Genomic DNA, 14714 nt, shown 5'->3' with positions numbered 1-14714 from the left:
TACTTTAGAGATGCCTTAACTTTAAAATGGAGGTCAGAAAATGTTTTGCTTTGGGAAAGAGGCTATGCTTTTGTTTCCACAGGAAACGAAAGGCTGTGGATTTATTCAAGGTTAAAGAAGATCAGGTTTAATGAGGGGGTGGGAGGAAACCCCTGAAAATCCTGGCTATAGACATAAAGAAACTTTGTGTGTTTTCAGAACAAGGGAACCAGACAACAATGAAAACAGATGCCCCAGGTGATCCAACTTCTTAGAGTACCTCTGTTGCAGTTTCCTCAGATTTCTGCATTCAGAACAATTTCAAGGCTGCAAAGGTTAGATTCATGGATCTTTTCCAAAAACAAAAAACAAAAACAAAACAAAAATAGGTGGGGGCAGGGGGAAAGATATTAGGAAAGGGTTGATTATTGAATCTACTTTCTTTCCCTTTTTTGTTGTTGTTGTTGTTGTTTTTTGGTTTTGAAGACAATGAAGGAATTCTTGACCCAGACTACACAGCCACTAACATTCCCTCAGGTTTCTAGGTAATCATCTTTAGATCAATGTCAAGGCCACCCTTGCTAGTGCTGAAGGCTTCACATCTCTTGTTAGTTACTTGGTTTCCCGAATTCTCTCATATCTTTGGAAATGGCCACTTATCTGAAATATTCCTGTTGGGTGTGCTATAATTTCTTTGAGGATCCTTGGTGATCTACCAACTCATTCCTCAGATCACAGGCATCTCTACCTGGCCTTTTTCCCCTTCCTGGGCTGAATTCTCCTGTTATATGCTTTCTTGTTTTCACCTTCTCATACTTTTCCTTTGTAACACTCATAATTGTTATCATTTTCACTGATGAGTGGTTAATTGCTTAGTGTTATGGTTAGTTTTAACTGTCAACTTGACACCATTTAGAATACCTAGGAAAGGAGTTTCAGTGAAGGATAATCAAGATTGGTTACCTTGTAGGGAATTTTCTTGATTATACTGGAATGAGAAGATCCACAATGGGTGGCACCATTCCCTAAGTAGTAAATTATTTATTGTAGCAAATCTAATCACTAACGTATATGCATTAATTCATTGTTCTCTGCTCTTGACTGTGGATGAATGTGACCATCTGCTTCAAGTTCCTTCTGTGGAGTCCAGAATAGGGCATTAAATCCCTTAGAGCTGAAGTTGCAGGCAACTGTGGGTCTCGGGTGCTAGAAACTGAACTTCGGTCCTCAACAAGAGCAGTATGTACCCTTAACAACTGAGATATCTCTTGAGCCCCTAATCTGGTGACTTTAAGAATTCTCTAAAAGATGCCTTTCTTTTGCCACTGACATGTTATTATGACTTTATGATCCAGTTGGATCTTGTGTCCCCTGTCCTTCTAGAAAGGAAGTTCATTCTCATCTGCCTACTAGATACCCAGGCAGTAACTGTAGACATGGTCAATTTTTTTTCACATAGCATAAGAAAGTGTTATGAAATGTCTGCAAAGCCAATAAGGAAAAGTCAACAATTGGTCCATGTAACATCAGCCAAATGTCCTGTGAATTTATTGGTAAATAAAGTTTGTTTATTTTATTGATTTATTTTTAGAATATCCTTTCGATTTCTTCATCCAGAAAAAAAAAAATCCTGTGAAATGTTTGGACATGAACAATATAGCTCCATGTAATATTAAATATACATTTTTTTCTTAGGTTTAAATTAAAAAGGTAATAGCCAAAGTATTATGAACATATGAAACCAAACTATGCAGAATAAAAGAGTAAAAATAAATATCAAATATGTGTAGTTGTCACAGGCTATGTCTGCTTAGCAATTTGTAAACATTGCCTTCTTTACTGGTGCTGAGGACCTGCTGAGGACAGTGCTGTCATTTTCACTGTGTTATAGGTACAGACACTGATGATCAGAAGAGGTCAGTCATGGACTTGATGAATGGCAGGGTTGAGATTGTTTAATCAACTAACTCTAACCTTAAGCTCTTAGCCAGTCTCTTCCCTTTCAATTCTAAGTCATCCTTTGTACCTCTTTACCACACTGTTGGCCTTATGTTTGGCCCCAGCTACTCATAAATTGCCTTTACATGTCAGGGTCCTTATTATCCCATAACTAATTCCTCACATGAGGCTTGTTATTATTCCTTTCTCTTTCCTTGTTTACACACCTTTAAAAAGGCTCAGAACTGCAATATCCCAATTGCCATGACTGCATACTTTATATTCCTAAACTGTGTCCCATACCCACCCGTGAACTCCTTCAGCCATAACTCCTTGCAGCCATTGCTTGTTCTGTCTTTCCCTCCTCTACCAGGCAGCCCAAAGTTAGACCTGGCCCAGGCTCTTGCATATGCTTCGTCAACACTGATAGCCGCATAGCTCCAGAGCCCACACCCAACCCTGCTGGTAGGCTAACTACAACCTGGCAGGTTGGTTGAGCAGCTCCTAGGCAGTAACAGAATGAGGAAACTGCACCAGCTTCTGCTGTCAATCACACCTCTAACTGAGCGTCTCAAGGGTGGCAGAAGATTCCTTTCGCAGCCTTTGCGGCTCGGACTTAAGTCTTGTTCGGATAATTAGCACTTTCATTATGGCAGAATTCTGCCACAACAGCTCCTCATAAGACAGAATTCTGTATCTGCTGTGCAGCGAAACTTCCTTTCACCCCGAGGGCTGCCCGTGTTTAAATAATGCAGAATTAATTTTTATGAGTACCTGCATTTCATTCCCCTAGTCTTCCGGCAGGGGATGGATAAATGTATCTCTCATATGTTATCTACCCTTTTACCTATTATTTCACAACTCTCTATGACTTGGGAATCTACAAAGCCTACTGGCCACTTTTACCTTATCTTCTTATGGCTAGCCCCTCTTCAGAAGGCAGGAATAGATTCTGACACTATCACTTGGCCCCAAACCTCAAGCACCGATTCCTTTGTCAGGCATCTATTAAGTGTGTCTTGTTGCCCATTGCTCCAGGCACTTGGAGGTGCTGGGAGTGTGAAGAGGATCCAGCATGGCTGTTTGGCAGAAGGAAAGACGCATGCAGGAAGAGGCCTGTTAGAGAAGAATACAGCAGTGTGCTGAAGTGGCAATGGCAGAATGACAAAAGGCACAGAGCAGGAAGGAGGGAAGTCTCCTGTGTCAGGGGAAAGACTTCCACTGAAATGACCCTGAGAGTTGTCTTCATTACTGTTCTATTGCTGTGAAAAGACACCATGGCCAAGGCAACTTATAAAGGGAGGCATTTAATTAGGGATTTGCTTACAGTTTCTGAGGGTTGGTCTTTCATCATCATGGCATAGCAGCATGTAAGCAGGCTTGGTGCTGGAGTAGTAGCTGAGAGCTTTACAACCTGATCCACAGACAGTAGGAATAGAGAGAAAGAGACACTGGGCCTGGTGTGAGCATTTGAAACCGTAAAGCCCACCCCCAGGGACATGTCTCCTTCAACAAGGCCACACCTACTCCAACAAGGCCACACCTCCTAATCTTTTCCAAACAGTTCATTAACTAGCGACTGAGCATGCAAATATATGAGCCTATTGGGGGGCTATTCTCATTCAAACCGCCACAAGAGTGAACAGTATAAAATAAGACAAGGTTGTACAAACTGAACGCAGGGCTAGGTAGGACTCTTGGGAAGTATGCACAAGGCACTTAAGAATAACAGAGCTGGAAGCCAGTGATACCTCAGGAGCAGGAGATATCAGAGGCAGAGCATTAGGGGAGCATGGCTGAGACTTGAACAATCAAAAGCACAAAAAAATGTTAGAGCCTTGGTCATGATTCTTATGCAAAGCAGGATTACCACTGAGTCATCAACAGAATGACATCATAGCTGCCTATCAGCAGCATCCCATCTCAGCATGACATGGATCAGGGCCAGAGATGAGTAGCAGACAATGAATTCCTAACCAACACCAGCCACCTCACCTTCCCTCTTTCAGTAAGAATTTCTGGTTTACTATATCCTCCTCCACATGGGTAACCTTGCTGGTTCCAGCAAGTGGGTTCTTACGGGTCTAGGGCAAACAGGTACCTTCTCTTTTCTTTCTAATGATGGGCTTAAGCTTGGGAGATAGAAATGTGTTAATGAGCCTGAAGTGTGTTAATGAACCTTCTAGGAGGGATTGCTGGGAAAGATTCCCTCCTTTCTAAAACTTAAAAAAATATGTCTTTTATTTCCTAGGCATGGTTAATATTTGAACATGACGCATCTGGATTAAAACATCATGGAGCCAGGTATGGCAGTGGATACAGCCAGGAAGATCCTGAGTTTGAGGTTGGCCTGGGCTATAGTAAGACTGTTCAACAGCAACAACCCGGTAGAACCAGACACAAATGAAAAGTGCTATGGGGTCACACTGTCTTAGAACTGTTTTAGCCAGTTTGACTGGGGATTACTCTCTTCTGGGAATGCAACCTTTATTGGTACAAGGAGAAAAAGTAGTTGGGAAACATTTACATTATTCCAGGAATGATATGAGGAATAACTAATACTGATATGCATGATGAGGGAAATGATATTGTTTCAGAAGTGCTGAGCTAGTAGAAAGAAAGAATTTGGAGACTGGAAAGAAGAGAAAGCTTGACCTGGCTCATCACTGCTGATTCTAATTCACTCTTGTTTTACATAGCAGGGCACATGCCTTGCAGTTTCACTGGAGGGGTCCTAGGAATTACTTGCATTGACTTTTGAAACCTGGATCTGGGTTCCATTGCTAAGGCTGCTGCTCTAACAATGCCTACCTGAGAAGCCTGCTGCCAAGGCCTCTCCTAGTGCCTCACACAGGTTCTGAGCAGGCATCATGAATCAGTGTGCACCTCATTCATGTTGTTGATTCAGAGGCAGGACAAGCTCTATAGTGCCCACTTGGCACTCACACAGTACACTCACAGAGTAAAAGAGCATTAATGGCTGTATTAGGGGTGGCTCATACTGACTAATATGTGATGATAACTAATGGAGAAATCACCATTTTCCTTCCCCAGATGGAGTGAGATTCCCTCTGCCACTGAGCAATAAGAACATCATCATGTTTGTTAATAGTTTCCTATGATTCTGTCTGTTCCAGGTTCCTGGAATTTTTCAGTTCTAAATGCAAGTCACTGCTTGAAGGTAATTGTGTTCATAGTTCAGATTTTGGAAATCAAGTGAAAAGAGGCTTCAAGTGGATGGTCCAAGTTCATCAGAGCTCAGCTTCTGGTTCAGTGCTGGACAGAGGAGTCCTAATTTAGGTCTTTGAAGACCTTGTTAGGTGACTTTAGTTTGACTGTCTTTTAGTGCTCTTACATCTCAATGTGCTTACTTTTGCATCTTAGACAGCAGATATTAACATGAAGGCATGGGCAATGGAAGTTGCTGTTGTGCAGTATTCTATATTAACATTTAGCAAGTCAGTAGTTGGCCCAAATTGGCCATTTACAGCAATGCCGTGGACAGAGTTCAAGGTTTAGAAATGCAACAGCAGCAACTTTCAAACAGACCTTGCTCATTCAGTCACCAGGCAGAATTTAATCCAATAGGACTATTTAATGGAAATATTAATTATTCAGTATCCCCTTCCCTTTATAATTTACCTCCAATGAACAGTAGGGACTTAAGAATACTATCTTAGCAAACTTGTCCCATTTGGATGAGCTTGCAAAGTGACACCTGAGGTGATAACCATTAGTGTCGTTGGCCACACATTCCTGTTTTTTCTTGTGCACACATGCATTCCCCTGCCTTTTTGAAATTCAGAATGATCATATGACTTCTAATGACCCATTGACATGGTAAGAAGTAACACTGGCTACTTTTAGGTAAGAGAACTGAGAAGTAGGACTGTCAATAGGAATTAGTGATGCTTCACATGAAGGCTGGAACAAAGATGGTCCCTATTCAAAGCATAATGGACAGGTTATGTGAGTGAGAAGGAAGGCCCTGGTGGTGTGCACTATTGGGAGCTAGGGGTAGATTGCTACAGTAGCATAGCCGAGTCTATCCTGCCTCACAGCCTGTATAGGCTCTTTGAAGTTATGGTGATCTCTGATGGTAATTCCCCAGTTCTGTGTGCAGCATGCTGGAGATGTGCTAAGACTCTCCACACAGTCACTGCTAAGTTCTCAGAGTCACTATGTAGTCATACTCTTGTCTCAATTTAAAATTAACTGAAGAAAGATTAGGTGTAGTAGGTAGCCATTCCAGCTTTGACCTGGAAGCTCCAACCCCTATTGAGGCTTTGGTAACGGTCACACCTACAAGGCAGGGCTGAGAGAGGATGCTGAAGACTTGGGATCTGGATGCGCAGGCTCTCTTGGTTCCTGGACCCTGGATGCTGGAGGTAGACCGAGCAGAGTTCTCCAGAGAACACCGTCATACTGCGCCACACCTTTCCCAGACCCTGTAAACTATCCCTTCACTTGTAAGTTACCCCACAAAATAAACCTCCCTTTTAACTACATGGAGTGGCCTTAATAATTTCACCAATAATTAGGTGAATTTGTCACCATGTCAAAGGGAGCAAAGAAGGGCTATGAGTGTAGATATGTTAACTAAAAGTCCCCCTGTTGCAGTGTGCCCGCCAGCCCCCATCTTCTTTTTTCTACTTACCCTAACACCCAGGCTGAGACCCAGGCTTATTCACAATTCTTCCTAGTTATCTTTGAAGGCTGTTGCTTCCATATTAAAGTCTTTCCTTTTATGGACTCTGGCATCTTTCTCTACTTTCTGTTTCAGCACCAGAATCTGCCCAAGCGCAGAACCTGCAGATGTACCCTCTGCTCTACACCTATAATCAGAAAATCCATAGGGAGTTTTCTTTTGGATTTAAGGGACCACAGAGATCAGCAAAAACCCACACCCATTTTCTCCCTCGTTCTCTTCATTTCTATTTCAGAGACTTAATGCAGGGGTGTTACAGAGATGATGTACAGTTTAACTTTTCTGAAGATTCCTCAAGGATTTGTATCTGTCTAGAACCTTGAATTTTGTGAGCTTACTTGTAAATAAAATTCATGCAGCTAGCATCGAATTAAGATGTGGTCCTGTTGGGTTCAGTTGGGACTTCAATACAGTGTGACTGGTGCCACTGTGGGAAGAGAGAAACTTGCTCACAGGCATCTAGGGACAGAGGCGAGCTCAGGCACAGGTTGGAGTGATGTGCCTAAGAGCGGCCGTTGTCAGCATCCTCTACAGAAGATGTGAAGAGGCAAGGGAAAATCCTCCCCTACAGCCTCCAAAGTGAGCTTGGCCTTGCAGGCGTCTTGATGCTGGAGTCCCAGCTCCAGAATTGTGCACAGTATGTTTCTTCTGTACTGTGCTATCCCGTTTGTAGTAATTTGTTATGGCAACCCTGGGAAACTCTGCCAGCTTTCAAAGCACAAGCTATAGAAATAAGAAACATCCCTACACATGTGCCTGCTCAGAAAGACTGGTTTTCATCTTCACACCCTTTACAGAACAATGTTCTCTGAGCGTAACAGCCATCCTCTCCCACACAGGTGTTCTAAAAGGACTGTTAATCTTGGATGGTCATTAGTCTAGACCTCAGCTACTGTCTCTTATGCGGCCCTGCCATCTATATGTAATTCTGCCCCAGGTGCATGTGTTCTGGGAGGTTCTTGAGTATCTAGAGAAGGGAAGCTTAACGTGGATAGGGACTCCAACTATGCAGCTATGGGGAAGTCCCCACTTATGCTGGAGAGAGATGCTTTGGTGGATCACTGCTTTGGAGTCACCCACAGTTCTGTAGGTAACACCTCATCCATAAGCCCAATAAAATTATTGGTCCTCCAATTTGCACCTTGGTGTAATTATTGTCTTATTTTCTTATTGGTACCCTCTAGGCTCAGTCAACATTTGTTCACATCTCCCTGGAAAACTTCAGGCAATAATACTTTACCCACAATACAGTTCAAAAAATCACATACTAAACAATCAGAACACCGGCTTATCAGTCCTTATTATCCTAGACATAAAGAATGGTTTTCTGTGGTTTCCAAATCATCCTGCAGGGAGGCTTACCTACAGACAGAACCAAGTCTGCCATGTCACTTGGGGTTACTCTGAAGCAAGTGAGCCTCATTTCTGCAGCCCTGGTTCCTTCATTTATACTAGGCACCTAACGACCTGGATGCTTTTGTTTGTCACACAGGAGAGAGTATCTGCTGTCCTTTTGTGTTTCGGAGAACCTGAACCCCTTTTTCTGTATAGGGAATCCCCACCCCATGCCACAGGACAGCATCAGCCCGTCAGAGGTTCCCTTCCTACATGCCTGTAGCTAAAGCACAGGCCTGATGGAGGCTCTGCAGTTAAGAGACACCTTGCATGGGAGAGGAATGGAGCAAGGGCCAGAGCTCAGAGTGTGAAGGGACTGTGTCAAGTTTACTCATGAGGTTATAGCCGCCTCCAAATTCCAGAGCTGCACAGTGGAGGTTCTAAGGACAGAAATCAAAAGTAGAGTGACTGGCCTGTAGGGCTAGAGTCTCTGGTTGCACTGCGTCTTCCTGAGATAGACCCTGCAGCAGGGGTTTCCAAAGAATTTTGATTATGCAGCCTTCAAGTTATCGGACTATTTTGTTTTCCTTCAATTAACAGAGTTGGTTTTTGATGCTGGCAGCCCAGCATCATGATACCATCCGAGGATGGGATGCGATGGGAAATAGAAAACTGCTAGCAGGACCTGTGAGCCCTTTCCTGATGTGGCCCTGAACAAGGAGTCTGCTGTCACTGGGTTAGCAACACTCAAGGGTGAGAAGGGAGGGTTAGAAGCGCCAGACAGAAACAAGAACTGACAGACAGAACCGTGGGGCAGACCTAGGCGGCATCCTCCGGTCCTGGACACGAGTAAGGTCAGCCTCATTGGCATACCACCAGGTTAGTGCCTGGTGTGTGGTGTTTTAAAAGGAGAAGAGAGTTTCAGGGTAGGACTGGGAATAGACCTAAGTGAGGATTTTTGACCCAGCTGAGATGCTAATCCTACACCAAATAAAATTCCCATGAGAGGAGCCAAAGAGCAGTCTCTGCCAATCTGCACATCAGCCGACAGCCTAAGTAGGTTGCTTTGCGTGTTTGTTATGTATGCTTTCTGGTAAGCCTCACATCCCTAAATTCCTTCCGCCTGTGCCAACCTCACATTTGGATGCGCTAAGCTGTGCAGCAACGGGGGGATTCTCTCCTCCGTGAGAATGCCGGTTAAAAAAAAAAAAAAATAAGCCCCCAGCTCCTGCTTACTCTCACAAGTTTCCAGCAACCGGTGGGTGCCCTGACAAATGCAGTGTCAAAACATTTCCAAATGAAAGCCCCACAGCTCACACAAGCCCACTCCCACAGCAGGATGGACCCTCCTGCTTGCACCCAGCACACACTTGAAGAAACTAAAAATAGCCAGATGGCAATTAACAGAAGCTCCAAGGAAGGGAGATGGGGTAGGCCCCAGCAGGGTCAGTTTCCTGGATGCCTTCCAAATAGAGCTCTCAGCCAGCAGTGCTCTGGCCAAGAAGGGGTTTTCATTAAAACTGCATGAAGGAGGCAGAATGGAAAAAAATTAAGATTAGAAAGATCTGAAATTGGAGCAGAGATAGAAATGACAGCACCGTGTTGCCCAAGAGAAGAAAGGCAACAGTGTTTGCTAATGCATACTGAGTTCACATTTGGGGCCATCCACTGGGCACCTCAAACTCACGGAATTATCTCAAACTGGTAAGGACTCTAGGAAGGAAGGATGGTTCTTATCACCATGCTGCTCTCACAGACCGGGAGACGAAAGCCAGAGACACAGACAATCTGCCCAAGACCTCACAGGACAAACACAAGACACTCTCAAGGCAGGTGAATGACAAGTGGTCCAGCCGGAGTTTCAGGAGCACTCAGGCTCTGGCACTCAAAAACACAACCATTGTGTAGAGCTACCTAATGTATTTGGGGGACCATTTGAGTGACCAGCAGGCTTTCATCTTATTACTATTCCTAGGGATACAGTCTCCTTTAGTACTTTCAGCCACCCTTCCCATGGCAATGGCTTTTGGGATTGCTCGTGTGCTCGGCAGACAGACTAACTAGGTCTTAATTTGGCCTTTTCATTGCTATTTGCATAAAATCAGGAAACTATTAGCCTTTCGAGGCCATAATTCTCTCATCTCTGAAAGGGCAATAATATTAGCATTTATTTCATAAAGAAAACTGTCAAGAAGGTTAAAGGAAACTGTGTGGAAAGCCCTCAGCTTGGGACTTGCCTGCATTAAGTTTCTGTAGAAATAAAAACCATTGGTCACTCTAAACCTATGCCCTTTGAGGGACCAGTGTTGCTGCCCTTTTAGGTGAAAATAGGAGAGGGTAGTGGAGAGGTGCCACACTCTACAGACTCACTGGAGTTATTGTAGAATGGTCTTCAGTTTGATACAAGGAGACGGGCCTAAAAACAATTTTGAATTGTGATGGGTTTGGAGTCAGAGTGACTTCTCTGTTTTATCTGTCACAAAAGGGATTGAGGACGGCGTGCTACTTTCATTTTCATAGGGGGGTATAAGAGTGGCCATTTGCCTTTCTTCTTTTTCCCCCCCATTGGAGGAGTGAATCATACTCGGGACACTGGGAAATGGGGCTGAACACAGCCCATTGATGGGCTAGCCTGCCCTCATGGATTTAAAGGTGCACCCTTGATCTCCTATAGAAGGGGTATTTCCTTAATATCCTCCTGGAGAACAATTGTTTGGGATGCAACTGGGTGTTAAGTTTTAGTTTGGGGGAGGAAGGACTAGGAAATTTTCTTTGGCTGTGGGTCTGAGCACCATTCTCCAAATAGAAACACAATACAACAGATACTGTGCTTTCTAGCTGACATTTTTGTCTACTTCCAAATTGGTTTGGATTCAAAGGGGGAAAGGGATGTAATTAATTATCATCCATGTGATTAATTATCACCTTCATAAACCCCAACAGATGGATGCTTATTTTATTTCACTGGCAGATAAACCTATTTCAGGGCAAGCAGGAAGGAGGGTTGCATTTTGTGGTCCAATATCTTCATTGTTGTCAACGAGATGAAGAAAGACAATGACTGTGCCACAGGATTCCTGAGACTTTCACAATGCAGTTATTAGTGAGATGAGGCATTGGGGGAGTCATCTTCAGAAGCTGAAACCAGAATTAAGAGTAGATAACAGTGTCAACATGGCTCATAGATACCTAGGAATGAGTTAACTCTGACAGCTAAGTTCCCACGTAGGAAGAGCACTTTCCCAGAGAGAACATTCCCATCACGTCTGAGAAACAACCTCAGATCATGAAGAAGAAATCAACAGCTCAAAGATGATTTCTTTTTTAACTGGTAAAAACAAAACCTATCATAAGTCAAGCACGACCACTCACCTACAATCGAATACCAGGTGAGATGATAAAAGAAACATGCTTTTCTCTCCCACCCTCCCAGCTTCTCTCCTCTTCAGATTCTTTTCTTTGGTGGCAATGTTTACATCTTAGCTATCAGCCAGTCATCACTTACAAAGCAAGGTCCCTGGGTGCCTCAAGGCCTGTGTCAGAAGAGATCAAGTTGGCCCAATGCAGCTGTTTCTGCTATTGCCTTTCTCTCCTCTCCCTTATCCTCACTAACCAGAGTACCTAGAAACAGTTTTTCGAAAGTGTCTAACCTGGGTTAAGCCAGAAGTCCACATCCTCCTTGTTCTCACTGAACCCACCTGTCAAATCTGATGTGATGCATGGAATACCTGCTTTGGGATTCTAAAAATTATATAGTAGCAAGCAAAAGTGGGGGGCATTCAGAATTCAAAATACAACCAAACTGGAAGTGCATCGAGTCCCTTTTCTCCTCTTCCTATAAACTCCAGGCTTGTCTCAGTTTTCCAGAAATGAGCGCCAGGGCACAGACCACAAAAGCCCCTGAGATACACCTAGTTCCAGCTCTAGCAGCGCAAGAGAGGGAACAGCTATTGAGAGAGTGTAGAAGTCCTGTTTTCGTCTCTCTCATCCTCTCCACCTTCTTTCTTTTTCTTCCCCTGCTTCAATGGTGTTGCCATATGGTAGCATCCATCAGCCAGTGGGAGCCAAAACTATAAGGGAGAACCCTCCTCTCCACTAGGGGCACTATTGTTCCAAAGGCTGGGGTCATCCCCTCTGCTGGTGCTCTGCCCCACTGCACCTTCCTCCCGCACAGTGCCTTTTCTGCTTGACCAATATGTAGAAAGGGAAGCCATGAGCAAATCAACTTCTTCCAAGTGGTGGATTATCGGTCACTTTTATACATCTTCCTCTGTCTTTGGGTGAAAAGAGAGGTATGACAAGACAGAGCAGGGGAGTACCAGAAATAGAGTTAGTTCCCCCAGTTATGTATCAGGGCTGATAACATAACAGTGTTCCTGTTGCCCTTCCCCAGATCTGTCCTGTAGTAGAATATTATTTTAAGATATGTTACATTTGTTTATGCTGTGGAACATTTGTTTAATGATACAAAGATGTGTTGCATTTGTTTATGTTGCATTTGTTTAACTCTGTGAAGCTGTGTTACTGTGCCTGTCTAAAATACCAGATGGTCCAATAAAGAACTGAATGGCTAAGAGCGAGGCAGGAGAAAGGATAGGCAGGGCTGGTAGGCAGAGAGAATAAATAGAAGGAAAAATGTGGGAGGAGAAAAAGAAAGAGCAAGAGAACAAGGAGGGGAGGATGCTAGGGGCCAGCCACGCAGCCAGTCAGCCACGCAGCCAGTCAGCCACGCAGCCAGCCAGCCACGCAGCCAGCCAGCCACACGGCCAGCCACGGAGTAAGAGTGAAATTAAGATATACATAAGTAAGAAAAGGAAAAAGCTCAAAGGCAAAAGGTAGATGGGAGAATTTAGGTTAAGGAAAGCTGGGTAGAAACAAGCCAAGCTAAGGCTGGGCATTTATAAGTAATAATAAGCCTCTGTGTGTGATTTATTTGGAAGCTGAGTGGTGGCCACCAAAAGAGCCAAAGAACTAAGACAAAAGAGTAAAAACCAACCAACAACACCGTCCCTCCGTCTGTATGTTGCCAAGGGTGGGTTGGCCACAGAGCTCCAAGATGGCCCTGACTCTGGCAATAGGTGCTGGCTGTTGGCTGGTATGCTTCATTTTTTCCCATGTGTACCCCAGCTCCAGCAGGCAAGTCTTGGGCATGAGAACTTGAGCACAGGATCCATAGGTTTGCTGAAGTCTAGGACCCTGAAATTCATAGAGAACATTGCCTCTGTGACAAGGCCAGCTCAGAGCTAAGGGCTAAAAAGCCTCCGAAAGAGAAAGACAGCTCTGTGGCAGGGGAAGGGGGACACAGACAGAGACAGGAGCCACTGGGGCTGTTATTTCAAAATTCTATTGTACTCACCCGGGGAAATAATGTTGTAAGGCTCAAGGACCATGGGTGAAGAGAATGATGCCGGGCAAGTTGTATTCGAGTTAAGATCACACAGTCGGCCGGAGGGAAACGGTGAGCCTGGATGTCACAATTGCCGATCCCCATGACCAGTATCCCCGCCTGTGAGATGAGCGGCTTAATTCTTTGAGCATTCTGGCAAATTAACAAGTAGAAGAATATTGGACAACAGTCACACAATGTGCTAGCAATCATTCGCCATTCAGATCTATTTAGCAAACGAAAACGATGTCAGCACCTGTGGAGCCAATGGGAGAGAAAAATGAGGGGAAAGTGCCTCATGAAGAGCTATTCATTACGTGGCAATAAAGTGCCTCGCCTATTCTGTGTCTCAAAGCATGGAACATTCAGTCTCTGGAGTCCTTGGCACTCAAAGCTTAATTTTTTTTATTGAGGTAAAATTCACATAACATCAAATTAACCGTTTTCAAGAGTACAATTTGGTGTCATTAGTATATCCATTATGTGGCAAGCCATTACTTCTATCTAGTTCCAAGACATTCCCACTATACCGAAGGAACCTCTGTCCCCCTAGGCAGCCCCTTCTGTCCCCTCCCACCTGGCCACAGCTCTGGCCACCACTGTGTATTTTCTGTCCCTTTGATTTACATATTCTAGATGTATCACATAAATACAATCCCTCACATGACCTTTTGTGACGGGTTCCTTTCGCTTGCTGCGTTTTTGAGCTTCACCCGAGTGAATGCAGATGTCAGCAATCTATCCTGCTTTACGAATCACATAAGTATGAATAATATTCTATTGTGTGGCAATACCACATTTTATGTATACACTTATTAGATGAAAGGCTAATTGCTTCCACTTTGGGGCTATTTTGAACAGTGTTGCTATGAACATTTATGTCCAAGTGGCAATTCTCTCAAAGCTTGGTTTCCATTCTGGCCTTGAAAAGGTTCCTTTAAACAGTGCGTGGTTAGTCACCCCATGCAAGCATTACCTTGTCTCTAAAGGCGATGGGGCTCTGGAGGCCTGCCTGGGGGTAAGCAGTAAGAAATCTTGCATTATGCCCTGACACTGAAAAATAAAATAGTTGGGAAAGGTGAAAAGCAGCAACAACCAGTAAAGCAACAACCAAAATACCAACGTCCGGCTTTTATAGACAGCTTAGGCAAAGGAGACATAGCCTGGAAGACATGGGGAAACTGAGGCTGAGTCTCTGTAGCCCATCTATATAATTCTAAGCAGAACCCATACTTCTGACCCCTACTACGCACAATAGGCTGAAGCCTAGATCTTGATGGGATAGGTGCTCAGGGTCCCTTATTAACATGAAAGCCGAGAGCATAGATCAGTAATTATAGCAAGAGAGAAAGGGAAGAAAACATACAG

The 14714-nt window shown here is 44.0% G+C and overlaps 1 long non-coding RNA gene across 1 annotated transcript; it reads left to right on the top strand.

The window, feature by feature from the left end:
* The first annotated feature begins 205 nt into the window (after positions 1-205).
* On the top strand, positions 206-6425 carry LOC128093902 (uncharacterized). The gene is made up of 3 exons (XR_008212799.1): positions 206-314; positions 4169-4221; positions 5055-6425. It is a non-coding gene; the product is annotated as an uncharacterized LOC128093902 (long non-coding RNA).
* The last annotated feature ends 8289 nt before the right edge of the window (positions 6426-14714 follow it).

The sequence above is a fragment of the Peromyscus californicus genome, unplaced genomic scaffold, assembly GCF_007827085.1.
Source record: "Peromyscus californicus insignis strain IS unplaced genomic scaffold, ASM782708v3 Scaffold_4__1_contigs__length_199733344, whole genome shotgun sequence".
NCBI classification, from domain to species: domain Eukaryota; kingdom Metazoa; phylum Chordata; class Mammalia; order Rodentia; family Cricetidae; genus Peromyscus; species Peromyscus californicus.
The sequence above is the reverse complement of the archived record's forward strand: the minus strand, read 5'-3'. Positions and strand labels throughout refer to the sequence as shown.